Raw genomic sequence first — 17576 nt, 5'->3', positions numbered from 1 at the left:
AGCAAGGAATTCTCTGCCTGCCTTTCCCCAGTGCTCTGCAAGCTCTCCAGGACAACATAAAATCTGGGGCTCTGTGCTTTCTTTCCTTCTGAACAAGTGTTACTGTTTTCTGCACAAAAGCGATTCTGCGAAGCAATGTGAACAGGCACAGAGAAGGTGCTATCAGGGCATTCTCTGCCTGCCTTTCCCCAGTGCTCTGCAAGCTCTCCAGGACAACATAGAATCTGGGGCTCTGTGCTTTCTTTCCTTCTGAACAAGTGTTACTGTTTTCTGCACAAAAGCGATTCTGCGAAGCAATGTGAACACTTCTGCTTCCCAGGCACAGAGAAGGTGCTAGCAAGGAATTCTCTGCCTGCCTTTCCCCAGTGCTCTGCAAGCTCTCCAGGACAACATAAAATCTGGGGCTCTGTGCTTTCTTTCCTTCTGAACAAGTGTTACTGTTTTCTGCACAAAAGCGATTCTGCGAAACAATGTGAACACTTCTGCTTCCCAGGCACAGAGAAGGTGCTAGCAAGGAATTCTCTGCCTGCCTTTCCCCAGTGCTCTGCAAGCTCTCCAGGACAACATAGAATCTGGGGCTCTGTGCTTTCTTTCCTTCTGAACAAGTGTTACTGTTTTCTGCACAAAAGCGATTCTGCGAAGCAATGTGAACAGGCACAGAGAAGGTGCTATCAGGGAATTCTCTGCCTGCCTTTCCCCAGTGCTCTGCAAGCTCTCCAGGGCAACATAAAATCTGGGGCTCTGTGCTTTCTTTCCTTCTGAACAAGTGTTACTGTTTTCTGAACAAAAGCGATTCTTGCGAAGCAATGTGAACACTTCTGCTTCCCAGGCACAGAGAAGGTGCTATCAGGGAATTCTCTGCCTGCCTTTCCCCAGTGCTCTGCAAGCTCTCCAGGACAACATAGAATCTGGGGCTCTGTGCTTTCTTTCGTTCTGAACAAGTGTTACTGTTTTCTGCACAAAAGCGATTCTGCGAAGCAATGTGAACAGGCACAGAGAAGGTGCTATCAGGGAATTCTCTGCCTGCCTTTCCCCAGTGCTCTGCAAGCTCTCCAGGACAACATAGAATCTGGGGCTCTGTGCTTTCTTTCCTTCTGAACAAGTGTTAGTGTTTTCTGCACAAAAGCGATTCTTGCGAAGCAATGTGAACACTTCTGCTTCCCAGGCACAGAGAAGGTACTAGCAGGGAATTCTCTGCCTGCCTTTCCCCAGTGCTCTGCAAGCTCTCCAGGACAACATAGAATCTGGGGCTCTGTGCATTCTTTCCTTCTGAACAAGTGTTACTGTTTTCTGCACAAAAGCGATTCTGCGAAGCAATGTGAACACTTCTGCTTCCCAGGCACAGAGAAGGTGCTAGCAAGGAATTCTCTGCCTGCCTTTCCCCAGTGCTCTTCAAGCTCTCCAGGGCAACATAAAATCTGGGGCTCTGTGCTTTCTTTCCTTCTGAACAAGTGTTACTGTTTTCTGCACAAAAGCGATTCTTGAGAAGCAATGTGAACACTTCTGCTTCCCAGGCACAGAGAAGGTGCTATCAGGGAATTCTCTGCCTGCCTTTCCCCAGTGCTCTGCAAGCTCTCCAGGACAACATAGAATCTGGGGCTCTGTGCTTTCTTTCGTTCTGAACAAGTGTTACTGTTTTCTGCACAAAAGCGATTCTGCGAAGCAATGTGAACAGGCACAGAGAAGGTGCTATCAGGGAATTCTCTGCCTGCCTTTCCCCAGTGCTCTGCAAGCTCTCCAGGACAACATAGAATCTGGGGCTCTGTGCTTTCTTTCCTTCTGAACAAGTGTTAGTGTTTTCTGCACAAAAGCGATTCTTGCGAAGCAATGTGAACACTTCTGCTTCCCAGGCACAGAGAAGGTGCTAGCAGGGAATTCTCTGCCTGCCTTTCCCCAGTGCTCTGCAAGCTCTCCAGGACAACATAGAATCTGGGGCTCTGTGCTTTCTTTCCTTCTGAACAAGTGTTACTGTTTTCTGCACAAAAGCGATTCTGCGAAGCAATGTGAACACTTCTGCTTCCCAGGGACAGAGAAGGTGCTAGCAAGGAATTCTCTGTCTGCCTTTCCCCAGTGCTCTGCAAGCTCTCCAGGACAACATAAAATCTGGGGCTCTGTGCTTTCTTTCCTTCTGAACAAGTGTTAGTGTTTTCTGCACAAAAGCGATTCTGCGAAGCAATGTGAACACTTCTGCTTCCCAGGCACAGAGAAGGTGCTAGCAAGGAATTCTCTGCCTGCCTTTCCCCAGTGCTCTGCAAGCTCTCCAGGACAACATAGAATCTGGGGCTCTGTGCTTTCTTTCCTTCTGAACAAGTGTTACTGTTTTCTGCACAAAAGCGATTCTTGCGAAGCAATGTGAACACTTCTGCTTCCCAGGCACAGAGGAGGTACTAGCAGGGAATTCTCTGCCTGCCTTTCCCCAGTGCTCTGCAAGCTCTCCAGGACAACATAGAATCTGGGGCTCTGTGCTTTCTTTCCTTCTGAACAAGTGTTACTGTTTTCTGCACAAAAGCAATTCTGCGAAGCAATGTGAACAGGCACAGAGAAGGTGCTATCAGGGAATTCTCTGCCTGCCTTTCCCCAGTGCTCTGCAAGCTCTCCAGGACAACATAAAATCTGGGGCTCTGTGCTTTCTTTCCTTCTGAACAAGTGTTACTGTTTTCTGCACAAAAGCGATTCTGCGAAGCAATGTGAACACTTCTGCTTCCCAGGCACAGAGAAGGTGCTAGCAAGGAATTCTCTGCCTGCCTTTCCCCAGTGCTCTGCAAGCTCTCCAGGACAACATAAAATCTGGGGCTCTGTGCTTTCTTTCGTTCTGAACAAGTGTTACTGTTTTCTGCACACAAGCGATTCTGCGAAACAATGTGAACAGGTACAGAGAAGGTGCTATCAGGGAATTCTCTGCCTGCCTTTCCCCAGTGCTCTGCAAGCTCTCCAGGACAACATAGAATCTGGGGCTCTGTGCTTTCTTTCCTTCTGAACAAGTGTTAGTGTTTTCTGCACAAAAGCGATTCTTGCGAAGCAATGTGAACACTTCTGCTTCCCAGGCACAGAGAAGGTGCTAGCAGGGAATTCTCTGCCTGCCTTTCCCCAGTGCTCTGCAAGCTCTCCAGGACAACAGCAAATCTGGGGCTCTGTGCTTTCTTTCCTTCTGAACAAGTGTTACTGTTTTCTGCACAAAAGCAATTCTGCGAAGCAATGTGAACAGGCACAGAGAAGGTGCTATCAGGGAATTCTCTGCCTGCCTTTCCCCAGTGCTCTGCAAGCTCTCCAGGACAACATAAAATCTGGGGCTCTGTGCTTTCTTTCCTTCTGAACAAGTGTTACTGTTTTCTGCACAAAAGCGATTCTTGCGAAGCAATGTGAACACTTGGTTCCCAGGCACAGAGAAGGTGCTAGCAGGGAATTCTCTGCCTGCCTTTCCCCAGTGCTCTGCAAGCTCTCCAGGACAACATAAAATCTGGGGCTCTGTGCTTTCTTTCCTTCTGAACAAGTGTTACTGTTTTCTGCACAAAAGCGATTCTGCGAAGCAATGTGAAGAGGCACAGAGAAGGTGCTATCAGGGAATTCTCTGCCTGCCTTTCCCCAGTGCTCTGCAAGCTCTCCAGGACAACATAGAATCTGGGGCTCTGTGCTTTCTTTCGTTCTGAACAAGTGTTAATGTTTTCTGCACAAAAGCGATTCTGCGAAGCAATGTGAACAGGCACAGAGAAGGTGCTAGCAGGGAATTCTCTGCCTGCCTTTCCCCAGTGCTCTGCAAGCTCTCCAGGACAACATAAAATCTGGGGCTCTGTGCTTTCTTTCCTTCTGAACAAGTGTTACTGTTTTCTGCACAAAAGCGATTCTGCGAAGCAATGTGAAGAGGCACAGAGAAGGTGCTATCAGGGAATTCTCTGCCTGCCTTTCCCCAGTGCTCTGCAAGCTCTCCAGGACAACATAGAATCTGGGGCTCTGTGCTTTCTTTCCTTCTGAACAAGTGTTACTGTTTTCTGCACAAAAGCGATTCTGCGAAGCAATGTGAACACTTCTGCTTCCCAGGCACAGAGAAGGTGCTAGCAAGGAATTCTCTTCCTGCCTTTCCCCAGTGCTCTGCAAGCTCTCCAGGACAACATAAAATCTGGGGCTCTGTGTTTTCTTTCCTTCTGAACAAGTGTTAGTGTTTTCTGCACAAAAGCGATTCTGCGAAGCAATGTGAACACTTCTGCTTCCCAGGCACAGAGAAGGTGCTAGCAGGGAATTCTCTGCCTGCCTTTCCCCAGTGCTCTGCAAGCTCTCCAGGACAACATAAAATCTGGGGCTCTGTGCTTTCTTTCCTTCTGAACAAGTGTTACTGTTTTCTGCACAAAAGCGATTCTGCGAAGCAATGTGAACAGGCACAGAGAAGGTGCTATCAGGGAATTCTCTGCCTGCCTTTCCCCAGTGCTCTGCAAGCTCTCCAGGACAACATAGAATCTGGGGCTCTGTGCTTTCTTTCCTTCTGAACAAGTGTTAGTGTTTTCTGCACAAAAGCGATTCTTGCGAAGCAATGTGAACACTTCTGCTTCCCAGGCACAGAGAAGGTGCTAGCAGGGAATTCTCTGCCTGCCTTTCCCCAGTGCTCTGCAAGCTCTCCAGGACAACATAGAATCTGGGGCTCTGTGCTTTCTTTCGTTCTGAACAAGTGTTACTGTTTTCTGCACAAAAGCGATTCTTGCGAAGCAATGTGAACAGGCACAGAGAAGGTGCTATCAGGGAATTCTCTGCCTGCCTTTCCCCAGTGCTCTGCAAGCTCTGCAGGACAACATAGAATCTGGTGCTCTGTGCTATCTTTCCTTCTGAACAAGTGTTACTGTTTTCTGCACAAAAGCGATTCTGCGAAGCAATGTGTACACTTCTGCTTCCCAGGCACAGAGAAGGTGCTAGCAGGGAATTCTCTGCCTGCCTTTCCCCAGTGCTCTGCAAGCTCTCCAGGACAACATAAAATCTGGGGCTCTGTGCTTTCTTTCGTTCTGAACAAGTGTTACTGTTTTCTGCACAAAAGCGATTCTGCGAAGCAATGTGAACACTTCTGCTTCCCAGGCACAGAGAAGGTGCTAGCAAGGAATTCTCTGCCTGCCTTTCCCCAGTGCTCTGCAAGCTCTCCAGGACAACATAAAATCTGGGGCTCTGTGCTTTCTTTCCTTCTGAACAAGTGTTACTGTTTTCTGCACAAAAGCGATTCTGCGAAACAATGTGAACACTTCTGCTTCCCAGGCACAGAGAAGGTGCTAGCAAGGAATTCTCTGCCTGCCTTTCCCCAGTGCTCTGCAAGCTCTTCAGGACAACATAGAATCTGGGGCTCTGTGCTTTCTTTCCTTCTGAACAAGTGTTACTGTTTTCTGCACAAAAGCGATTCTGCGAAGCAATGTGAACAGGCACAGAGAAGGTGCTAGCAGGGAATTCTCTGCCTGCCTTTCCCCAGTGCTCTGCAAGCTCTCCAGGGCAACATAAAATCTGGGGCTCTGTGCTTTCTTTCCTTCTGAACAAGTGTTACTGTTTTCTGAACAAAAGCGATTCTTGCGAAGCAATGTGAACACTTCTGCTTCCCAGGCACAGAGAAGGTGCTATCAGGGAATTCTCTGCCTGCCTTTCCCCAGTGCTCTGCAAGCTCTCCAGGACAACATAGAATCTGGGGCTCTGTGCTTTCTTTCGTTCTGAACAAGTGTTACTGTTTTCTGCACAAAAGCGATTCTGCGAAGCAATGTGAACAGGCACAGAGAAGGTGCTATCAGGGAATTCTCTGCCTGCCTTTCCCCAGTGCTCTGCAAGCTCTCCAGGACAACATAGAATCTGGGGCTCTGTGCTTTCTTTCCTTCTGAACAAGTGTTAGTGTTTTCTGCACAAAAGCGATTCTTGCGAAGCAATGTGAACACTTCTGCTTCCCAGGCACAGAGAAGGTACTAGCAGGGAATTCTCTGCCTGCCTTTCCCCAGTGCTCTGCAAGCTCTCCAGGACAACATAGAATCTGGGGCTCTGTGCTTTCTTTCCTTCTGAACAAGTGTTACTGTTTTCTGCACAAAAGCAATTCTGCGAAGCAATGTGAACAGGCACAGAGAAGGTGCTAGCAGGGAATTCTCTGCCTGCCTTTCCCCAGTGCTCTGCAAGCTCTCCAGGACAACATAGAATCTGGGGCTCTGTGCTTTCTTTCCTTCTGAACAAGTGTTACTGTTTTCTGCACAAAAGCGATTCTGCGAAGCAATGTGAACACTTCTGCTTCCCAGGCACAGAGAAGGTGCTAGCAAGGAATTCTCTTCCTGCCTTTCCCCAGTGCTCTGCAAGCTCTCCAGGACAACATAAAATCTGGGGCTCTGTGCTTTCTTTCCTTCTGAACAAGTGTTAGTGTTTTCTGCACAAAAGCGATTCTGCGAAGCAATGTGAACACTTCTGCTTCCCAGGCACAGAGAAGGTGCTAGCAGGGAATTCTCTGCCTGCCTTTCCCCAGTGCTCTGCAAGCTCTCCAGGACAACATAAAATCTGGGGCTCTGTGCTTTCTTTCCTTCTGAACAAGTGTTACTGTTTTCTGCACAAAAGCGATTCTGCGAAGCAATGTGAACAGGCACAGAGAAGGTGCTATCAGGGAATTCTCTGCCTGCCTTTCCCCAGTGCTCTGCAAGCTCTCCAGGACAACATAGAATCTGGGGCTCTGTGCTTTCTTTCCTTCTGAACAAGTGTTAGTGTTTTCTGCACAAAAGCGATTCTTGCGAAGCAATGTGAACACTTCTGCTTCCCAGGCACAGAGAAGGTGCTAGCAGGGAATTCTCTGCCTGCCTTTCCCCAGTGCTCTGCAAGCTCTCCAGGACAACATAGAATCTGGGGCTCTGTGCTTTCTTTCGTTCTGAACAAGTGTTACTGTTTTCTGCACAAAAGCGATTCTTGCGAAGCAATGTGAACAGGCACAGAGAAGGTGCTATCAGGGAATTCTCTGCCTGCCTTTCCCCAGTGCTCTGCAAGCTCTGCAGGACAACATAGAATCTGGTGCTCTGTGCTATCTTTCCTTCTGAACAAGTGTTACTGTTTTCTGCACAAAAGCGATTCTGCGAAGCAATGTGTACACTTCTGCTTCCCAGGCACAGAGAAGGTGCTAGCAGGGAATTCTCTGCCTGCCTTTCCCCAGTGCTCTGCAAGCTCTCCAGGACAACATAAAATCTGGGGCTCTGTGCTTTCTTTCGTTCTGAACAAGTGTTACTGTTTTCTGCACAAAAGCGATTCTGCGAAGCAATGTGAACACTTCTGCTTCCCAGGCACAGAGAAGGTGCTAGCAAGGAATTCTCTGCCTGCCTTTCCCCAGTGCTCTGCAAGCTCTCCAGGACAACATAAAATCTGGGGCTCTGTGCTTTCTTTCCTTCTGAACAAGTGTTACTGTTTTCTGCACAAAAGCGATTCTGCGAAACAATGTGAACACTTCTGCTTCCCAGGCACAGAGAAGGTGCTAGCAAGGAATTCTCTGCCTGCCTTTCCCCAGTGCTCTGCAAGCTCTTCAGGACAACATAGAATCTGGGGCTCTGTGCTTTCTTTCCTTCTGAACAAGTGTTACTGTTTTCTGCACAAAAGCGATTCTGCGAAGCAATGTGAACAGGCACAGAGAAGGTGCTAGCAGGGAATTCTCTGCCTGCCTTTCCCCAGTGCTCTGCAAGCTCTCCAGGGCAACATAAAATCTGGGGCTCTGTGCTTTCTTTCCTTCTGAACAAGTGTTACTGTTTTCTGAACAAAAGCGATTCTTGCGAAGCAATGTGAACACTTCTGCTTCCCAGGCACAGAGAAGGTGCTATCAGGGAATTCTCTGCCTGCCTTTCCCCAGTGCTCTGCAAGCTCTCCAGGACAACATAGAATCTGGGGCTCTGTGCTTTCTCTCGTTCTGAACAAGTGTTACTGTTTTCTGCACAAAAGCGATTCTGCGAAGCAATGTGAACAGGCACAGAGAAGGTGCTATCAGGGAATTCTCTGCCTGCCTTTCCCCAGTGCTCTGCAAGCTCTCCAGGACAACATAGAATCTGGGGCTCTGTGCTTTCTTTCCTTCTGAACAAGTGTTAGTGTTTTCTGCACAAAAGCGATTCTTGCGAAGCAATGTGAACACTTCTGCTTCCCAGGCACAGAGAAGGTACTAGCAGGGAATTCTCTGCCTGCCTTTCCCCAGTGCTCTGCAAGCTCTCCAGGACAACATAGAATCTGGGGCTCTGTGCTTTCTTTCCTTCTGAACAAGTGTTACTGTTTTCTGCACAAAAGCAATTCTGCGAAGCAATGTGAACAGGCACAGAGAAGGTGCTATCAGGGAATTCTCTGCCTGCCTTTCCCCAGTGCTCTGCAAGCTCTGCAGGACAACATAAAATCTGGGGCTCTGTGCTTTCTTTCCTTCTGAACAAGTGTTACTGTTTTCTGCACAAAAGCGATTCTGCGAAGCAATGTGAACACTTCTGCTTCCCAGGCACAGAGAAGGTGCTAGCAAGGAATTCTCTGCCTGCCTTTCCCCAGTGCTCTGCAAGCTCTCCAGGACAACATAGAATCTGGGGCTCTGTGCTTTCTTTCGTTCTGAACAAGTGTTACTGTTTTCTGCACAAAAGCGATTCTGCGAAGCAATGTGAACAGGCACAGAGAAGGTGCTATCAGGGAATTCTCTGCCTGCCTTTCCCCAGTGCTCTGCAAGCTCTCCAGGACAACATAGAATCTGGGGCTCTGTGCTTTCTTTCCTTCTGAACAAGTGTTAGTGTTTTCTGCACAAAAGCGATTCTTGCGAAGCAATGTGAACACTTCTGCTTCCCAGGCACAGAGAAGGTGCTAGCAGGGAATTCTCTGCCTGCCTTTCCCCAGTGCTCTGCAAGCTCTCCAGGACAACATAGAATCTGGGGCTCTGTGCTTTCTTTCCTTCTGAACAAGTGTTACTGTTTTCTGCACAAAAGCGATTCTTGCGAAGCAATGTGAACACTTCTGCTTCCCAGGGACAGAGAAGGTGCTAGCAAGGAATTCTCTGTCTGCCTTTCCCCAGTGCTCTGCAAGCTCTCCAGGACAACATAAAATCTGGGGCTCTGTGCTTTCTTTCCTTCTGAACAAGTGTTACTGTTTTCTGCACAAAAGCGATTCTGCGAAGCAATGTGAACAGGCACAGAGAAGGTGCTATCAGGGAATTCTCTGCCTGCCTTTCCCCAGTGCTCTGCAAGCTCTCCAGGACAACATAAAATCTGGGGCTCTGTGCTTTCTTTCCTTCTGAACAAGTGTTACTGTTTTCTGCACAAAAGCGATTCTGCGAAGCAATGTGAACACTTCTGCTTCCCAGGCACAGAGAAGGTGCTAGCAAGGAATTCTCTGCCTGCCTTTCCCCAGTGCTCTGCAAGCTCTCCAGGGCAACATAAAATCTGGGGCTCTGTGCTTTCTTTCCTTCTGAACAAGTGTTACTGTTTTCTGCACAAAAGCGATTCTTGCGAAGCAATGTGAACACTTCTGCTTCCCAGGCACAGAGAAGGTGCTATCAGGGAATTCTCTGCCTGCCTTTCCCCAGTGCTCTGCAAGCTCTCCAGGACAACATAGAATCTGGGGCTCTGTGCTTTCTTTCGTTCTGAACAAGTGTTACTGTTTTCTGCACAAAAGCGATTCTGCGAAGCAATGTGAACAGGCACAGAGAAGGTGCTATCAGGGAATTCTCTGCCTGCCTTTCCCCAGTGCTCTGCAAGCTCTCCAGGACAACATAGAATCTGGGGCTCTGTGCTTTCTTTCCTTCTGAACAAGTGTTAGTGTTTTCTGCACAAAAGCGATTCTTGCGAAGCAATGTGAACACTTCTGCTTCCCAGGCACAGAGAAGGTGCTAGCAGGGAATTCTCTGCCTGCCTTTCCCCAGTGCTCTGCAAGCTCTCCAGGACAACATAGAATCTGGGGCTCTGTGCTTTCTTTCCTTCTGAACAAGTGTTACTGTTTTCTGCACAAAAGCGATTCTGCGAAGCAATGTGAACACTTCTGCTTCCCAGGGACAGAGAAGGTGCTAGCAAGGAATTCTCTGCCTGCCTTTCCCCAGTGCTCTGCAAGCTCTCCAGGACAACATAAAATCTGGGGCTCTGTGCTTTCTTTCCTTCTGAACAAGTGTTAGTGTTTTCTGCACAAAAGCGATTCTGCGAAGCAATGTGAACACTTCTGCTTCCCAGGCACAGAGAAGGTGCTAGCAAGGAATTCTCTGCCTGCCTTTCCCCAGTGCTCTGCAAGCTCTCCAGGACAACATAGAATCTGGGGCTCTGTGCTTTCTTTCCTTCTGAACAAGTGTTACTGTTTTCTGCACAAAAGCGATTCTTGCGAAGCAATGTGAACACTTCTGCTTCCCAGGCACAGAGGAGGTACTAGCAGGGAATTCTCTGCCTGCCTTTCCCCAGTGCTCTGCAAGCTCTCCAGGACAACATAGAATCTGGGGCTCTGTGCTTTCTTTCCTTCTGAACAAGTGTTACTGTTTTCTGCACAAAAGCGATTCTGCGAAGCAATGTGAACACTTCTGCTTCCCAGGCACAGAGAAGGTGCTAGCAAGGAATTCTCTTCCTGCCTTTCCCCAGTGCTCTGCAAGCTCTCCAGGACAACATAAAATCTGGGGCTCTGTGCTTTCTTTCCTTCTGAACAAGTGTTAGTGTTTTCTGCACAAAAGCGATTCTGCGAAGCAATGTGAACACTTCTGCTTCCCAGGCACAGAGAAGGTGCTAGCAGGGAATTCTCTGCCTGCCTTTCCCCAGTGCTCTGCAAGCTCTCCAGGACAACATAAAATCTGGGGCTCTGTGCTTTCTTTCCTTCTGAACAAGTGTTACTGTTTTCTGCACAAAAGCGATTCTGCGAAGCAATGTGAACAGGCACAGAGAAGGTGCTAGCAGGGAATTCTCTGCCTGCCTTTCCCCAGTGCTCTGCAAGCTCTCCAGGACAACATAGAATCTGGGGCTCTGTGCTTTCTTTCCTTCTGAACAAGTGTTACTGTTTTCTGCACAAAAGCGATTCTTGCGAAGCAATGTGAACACTTCTGCTTCCCAGGCACAGAGAAGGTGCTAGCAGGGAATTCTCTGCCTGCCTTTCCCCAGTGCTCTGCAAGCTCTCCAGGACAACATAGAATCTGGGGCTCTGTGCTTTCTTTAGTTCTGAACAAGTGTTACTGTTTTCTGCACAAAAGCGATTCTTGCGAAGCAATGTGAACAGGCACAGAGAAGGTGCTATCAGGGAATTCTCTGCCTGCCTTTCCCCAGTGCTCTGCAAGCTCTCCAGGACAACATAGAATCTGGGGCTCTGTGCTTTCTTTCCTTCTGAACAACAGTTACTGTTTTCTGCACAAAAGCGATTCTGCGAAGCAATGTGAACACTTCTGCTTCCCAGGCACAGAGAAGGTGCTAGCAGGGAATTCTCTGCCTGCCTTTCCCCAGTGCTCTGCAATCTCTCCAGGACAACATAAAATCTGGGGCTCTGTGCTTTCTTTCCTTCTGAACAAGTGTTACTGTTTTCTGCACAAAAGCGATTCTTGCGAAGCAATGTGAACACTTCTGCTTCCCAGGCACAGAGAAGGTGCTAGCAAGGAATTCTCTTCCTGCCTTTCCCCAGTGCTCTGCAAGCTCTCCAGGACAACATAGAATCTGGGGCTCTGTGCTTTCTTTCCTTCTGAACAAGTGTTACTGTTTTCTGCACAAAAGCGATTCTGCGAAGCAATGTGAACACTTCTCCTTCCCAGGCACAGAAAAGGCGCTAGCAGGGAATTCTCTGCCTGCCTTTCCCCAGTGCTCTGCAAGCTCTCCAGTACAACATAGAATCTGGGGCTCTGTGCTTTCTTTCGTTCTGAACAAGTGTTACTGTTTTCTGCACAAAAGCGATTCTTGCGAAGCAATGTGAACACTTCTGCTTCCCAGGCACAGAGAAGGTGCTAGCAGGGAATTCTCTGCCTGCCTTTCCCCAGTGCTCTGCAAGCTCTCCAGGACAACATAGAATCTGGGGCTCTGTGCTTTCTTTAGTTCTGAACAAGTGTTACTGTTTTCTGCACAAAAGCGATTCTTGCGAAGCAATGTGAACAGGCACAGAGAAGGTGCTATCAGGGAATTCTCTGCCTGCCTTTCCCCAGTGCTCTGCAAGCTCTCCAGGACAACATAGAATCTGGGGCTCTGTGCTTTCTTTCCTTCTGAACAAGTGTTACTGTTTTCTGCACAAAAGCGATTCTGCGAAGCAATGTGAACACTTCTGCTTCCCAGGCACAGAGAAGGTGCTCTCAGGGAATTCTCTGCCTGCCTTTCCCCAGTGCTCTGCAAGCTCTCCAGGACAACATAGAATCTGGGGCTCTGTGCTTTCTTTAGTTCTGAACAAGTGTTACTGTTTTCTGCACAAAAGCGATTCTTGCGAAGCAATGTGAACAGGCACAGAGAAGGTGCTATCAGGGAATTCTCTGCCTGCCTTTCCCCAGTGCTCTGCAAGCTCTCCAGGACAACATAAAATCTGGGGCTCTGTGCTTTCTTTCCTTCTGCACAAGTGTTACTGTTTTCTGCACAAAAGCGATTCTTGCGAAGCAATGTGAACACTTGGTTCCCAGGCACAGAGAAGGTGCTATCAGGGAATTCTCTGCCTGCCTTTCCCCAGTGCTCTGCAAGCTCTCCAGGACAACATAGAATCTGGGGCTCTGTGCTTTCTTTCCTTCTGAACAAGTGTTAGTGTTTTCTGCACAAAAGCGATTCTTGCGAAGCAATGTGAACACTTCTGCTTCCCAGGCACAGAGAAGGTACTAGCAGGGAATTCTCTGCCTGCCTTTCCCCAGTGCTCTGCAAGCTCTCCAGGACAACATAGAATCTGGGGCTCTGTGCTTTCTTTCCTTCTGAACAAGTGTTACTCTTTTCTGCACAAAAGCAATTCTGCGAAGCAATGTGAACAGGCACAGAGAAGGTGCTATCAGGGAATTCTCTGCCTGCCTTTCCCCAGTGCTCTGCAATCTCTCCAGGACAACATAAAATCTGGGGCTCTGTGCTTTCTTTCCTTCTGAACAAGTGTTACTGTTTTCTGCACAAAAGCGATTCTGCGAAGCAATGTGAACACTTCTGCTTCCCAGGCACAGAGAAGGTGCTAGCAAGGAATTCTCTGCCTGCCTTTCCCCAGTGCTCTGCAAGCTCTCCAGGACAACATAAAATCTGGGGCTCTGTGCTTTCTTTCCTTCTGAACAAGTGTTACTGTTTTCTGCACAAAAGCGATTCTGCGAAGCAATGTGAACAGGCACAGAGAAGGTGCTATCAGGGAATTCTCTGCCTGCCTTTCCCCAGTGCTCTGCAAGCTCTCCAGGACAACATAAAATCTGGGGCTCTGTGCTTTCTTTCCTTCTGAACAAGTGTTACTGTTTTCTGCACAAAAGCGATTCTTGCGAAGCAATGTGAACACTTCTGCTTCCCAGGCACAGAGAAGGTGCTATCAGGGAATTCTCTGCCTGCCTTTCCCCAGTGCTCTGCAAGCTCTCCAGGACAACATAGAATCTGGGGCTCTGTGCTTTCTTTCCTTCTGAACAAGTGTTACTGTTTTCTGCACAAAAGCGATTCTTGCGAAGCAATGTGAACACTTCTGCTTCCCAGGCACAGAGAAGGTGCTATCAGGGAATTCTCTGCCTGCCTTTCCCCAGTGCTCTGCAAGCTCTCCAGGACAACATAAAATCTGGGGCTCTGTGCTTTCTTTCGTTCTGAACAAGTGTTACTGTTTTCTGCACAAAAGCGATTCTGCGAAGCAATGTGAACAGGCACAGAGAAGGTGCTATCAGGGAATTCTCTGCCTGCCTTTCCCCAGTGCTCTGCAAGCTCTCCAGGACAACATAGAATCTGGGGCTCTGTGCTTTCTTTCCTTCTGAACAAGTGTTAGTGTTTTCTGCACAAAAGCGATTCTTGCGAAGCAATGTGAACACTTCTGCTTCCCAGGCACAGAGAAGGTGCTAGCAGGGAATTCTCTGCCTGCCTTTCCCCAGTGCTCTGCAAGCTCTCCAGGACAACATAGAATCTGGGGCTCTGTGCTTTCTTTCCTTCTGAACAAGTGTTACTGTTTTCTGCACAAAAGCGATTCTGCGAAGCAATGTGAACACTTCTGCTTCCCAGGGACAGAGAAGGTGCTAGCAAGGAATTCTCTGTCTGCCTTTCCCCAGTGCTCTGCAAGCTCTCCAGGACAACATAAAATCTGGGGCTCTGTGCTTTCTTTCCTTCTGAACAAGTGTTAGTGTTTTCTGCACAAAAGCGATTCTGCGAAGCAATGTGAACACTTCTGCTTCCCAGGCACAGAGAAGGTGCTAGCAAGGAATTCTCTGCCTGCCTTTCCCCAGTGCTCTGCAAGCTCTCCAGGACAACATAGAATCTGGGGCTCTGTGCTTTCTTTCCTTCTGAACAAGTGTTAGTGTTTTCTGCACAAAAGCGATTCTTGCGAAGCAATGTGAACACTTCTGCTTCCCAGGCACAGAGGAGGTACTAGCAGGGAATTCTCTGCCTGCCTTTCCCCAGTGCTCTGCAAGCTCTCCAGGACAACATAGAATCTGGGGCTCTGTGCTTTCTTTCCTTCTGAACAAGTGTTACTGTTTTCTGCACAAAAGCAATTCTGCGAAGCAATGTGAACAGGCACAGAGAAGGTGCTATCAGGGAATTCTCTGCCTGCCTTTCCCCAGTGCTCTGCAAGCTCTCCAGGACAACATAAAATCTGGGGCTCTGTGCTTTCTTTCCTTCTGAACAAGTGTTACTGTTTTCTGCACAAAAGCGATTCTGCGAAGCAATGTGAACACTTCTGCTTCCCAGGCACAGAGAAGGTGCTAGCAAGGAATTCTCTGCCTGCCTTTCCCCAGTGCTCTGCAAGCTCTCCAGGACAACATAAAATCTGGGGCTCTGTGCTTTCTTTCGTTCTGAACAAGTGTTACTGTTTTCTGCACACAAGCGATTCTGCGAAACAATGTGAACAGGTACAGAGAAGGTGCTATCAGGGAATTCTCTGCCTGCCTTTCCCCAGTGCTCTGCAAGCTCTCCAGGACAACATAGAATCTGGGGCTCTGTGCTTTCTTTCCTTCTGAACAAGTGTTAGTGTTTTCTGCACAAAAGCGATTCTTGCGAAGCAATGTGAACACTTCTGCTTCCCAGGCACAGAGAAGGTGCTAGCAGGGAATTCTCTGCCTGCCTTTCCCCAGTGCTCTGCAAGCTCTCCAGGACAACAGCAAATCTGGGGCTCTGTGCTTTCTTTCGTTCTGAACAAGTGTTACTGTTTTCTGCACAAAAGCAATTCTGCGAAGCAATGTGAACAGGCACAGAGAAGGTGCTATCAGGGAATTCTCTGCCTGCCTTTCCCCAGTGCTCTGCAAGCTCTCCAGGACAACATAAAATCTGGGGCTCTGTGCTTTCTTTCCTTCTGAACAAGTGTTACTGTTTTCTGCACAAAAGCGATTCTTGCGAAGCAATGTGAACACTTGGTTCCCAGGCACAGAGAAGGTGCTAGCAGGGAATTCTCTGCCTGCCTTTCCCCAGTGCTCTGCAAGCTCTCCAGGACAACATAAAATCTGGGGCTCTGTGCTTTCTTTCCTTCTGAACAAGTGTTACTGTTTTCTGCACAAAAGCGATTCTGCGAAGCAATGTGAACACTTCTGCTTCCCAGGCACAGAGAAGGTGCTAGCAAGGAATTCTCTGCCTGCCTTTCCCCAGTGCTCTGCAAGCTCTCCAGGACAACATAAAATCTGGGGCTCTGTGCTTTCTTTCCTTCTGAACAAGTGTTACTGTTTTCTGCACAAAAGCGATTCTGCGAAGCAATGTGAACAGGCACAGAGAAGGTGCTATCAGGGAATTCTCTGCCTGCCTTTCCCCAGTGCTCTGCAAGCTCTCCAGGACAACATAGAATCTGGGGCTCTGTGCTTTCTTTCGTTCTGAACAAGTGTTAATGTTTTCTGCACAAAAGCGATTCTGCGAAGCAATGTGAACAGGCACAGAGAAGGTGCTAGCAGGGAATTCTCTGCCTGCCTTTCCCCAGTGCTCTGCAAGCTCTCCAGGACAACATAGAATCTGGGGCTCTGTGCTTTCTTTCGTTCTGAACAAGTGTTAGTGTTTTCTGCACAAAAGCGATTCTGCGAAGCAATGTGAACACTTCTGCTTCCCAGGCACAGAGAAGGTGCTAGCAAGGAATTCTCTTCCTGCCTTTCCCCAGTGCTCTGCAAGCTCTCCAGGACAACATAAAATCTGGGGCTCTGTGCTTTCTTTCCTTCTGAACAAGTGTTAGTGTTTTCTGCACAAAAGCGATTCTGCGAAGCAATGTGAACACTTCTGCTTCCCAGGCACAGAGAAGGTGCTAGCAGGGAATTCTCTGCCTGCCTTTCCCCAGTGCTCTGCAAGCTCTCCAGGACAACATAAAATCTGGGGCTCTGTGCTTTCTTTCCTTCTGAACAAGTGTTACTGTTTTCTGCACAAAAGCGATTCTGCGAAGCAATGTGAACAGGCACAGAGAAGGTGCTAGCAGGGAATTCTCTGCCTGCCTTTCCCCAGTGCTCTGCAAGCTCTCCAGGACAACATAGAATCTGGGGCTCTGTGCTTTCTTTAGTTCTGAACAAGTGTTACTGTTTTCTGCACAAAAGCGATTCTTGCGAAGCAATGTGAACAGGCACAGAGAAGGTGCTATCAGGGAATTCTCTGCCTGCCTTTCCCCAGTGCTCTGCAAGCTCTCCAGGACAACATAGAATCTGGGGCTCTGTGCTTTCTTTCCTTCTGAACAACAGTTACTGTTTTCTGCACAAAAGCGATTCTGCGAAGCAATGTGAACACTTCTGCTTCCCAGGCACAGAGAAGGTGCTAGCAGGGAATTCTCTGCCTGCCTTTCCCCAGTGCTCTGCAATCTCTCCAGGACAACATAAAATCTGGGGCTCTGTGCTTTCTTTCCTTCTGAACAAGTGTTACTGTTTTCTGCACAAAAGCGATTCTTGCGAAGCAATGTGAACACTTGGTTCCCAGGCACAGAGAAGGTGCTATCAGGGAATTCTCTGCCTGCCTTTCCCCAGTGCTCTGCAAGCTCTCCAGGACAACATAGAATCTGGGGCTCTGTGCTTTCTTTCCTTCTGAACAAGTGTTAGTGTTTTCTGCACAAAAGCGATTCTTGCGAAGCAATGTGAACACTTCTGCTTCCCAGGCACAGAGAAGGTACTAGCAGGGAATTCTCTGCCTGCCTTTCCCCAGTGCTCTGCAAGCTCTCCAGGACAACATAGAATCTGGGGCTCTGTGCTTTCTTTCCTTCTGAACAAGTGTTACTGTTTTCTGCACAAAAGCAATTCTGCGAAGCAATGTGAACAGGCACAGAGAAGGTGCTATCAGGGAATTCTCTGCCTGCCTTTCCCCAGTGCTCTGCAAGCTCTCCAGGACAACATAAAATCTGGGGCTCTGTGCTTTCTTTCCTTCTGAACAAGTGTTACTGTTTTCTGCACAAAAGCGATTCTGCGAAGCAATGTGAACACTTCTGCTTCCCAGGCACAGAGAAGGTGCTAGCAAGGAATTCTCTGCCTGCCTTTCCCCAGTGCTCTGCAAGCTCTCCAGGACAACATAAAATCTGGGGCTCTGTGCTTTCTTTCCTTCTGAACAAGTGTTACTGTTTTCTGCACAAAA

Source organism: Strix aluco, chromosome 19 (genome assembly GCF_031877795.1).
Source record: "Strix aluco isolate bStrAlu1 chromosome 19, bStrAlu1.hap1, whole genome shotgun sequence".
NCBI classification, from domain to species: Eukaryota; Metazoa; Chordata; class Aves; order Strigiformes; family Strigidae; genus Strix; species Strix aluco.
Note: the sequence above shows the minus strand (reverse complement) of the source record.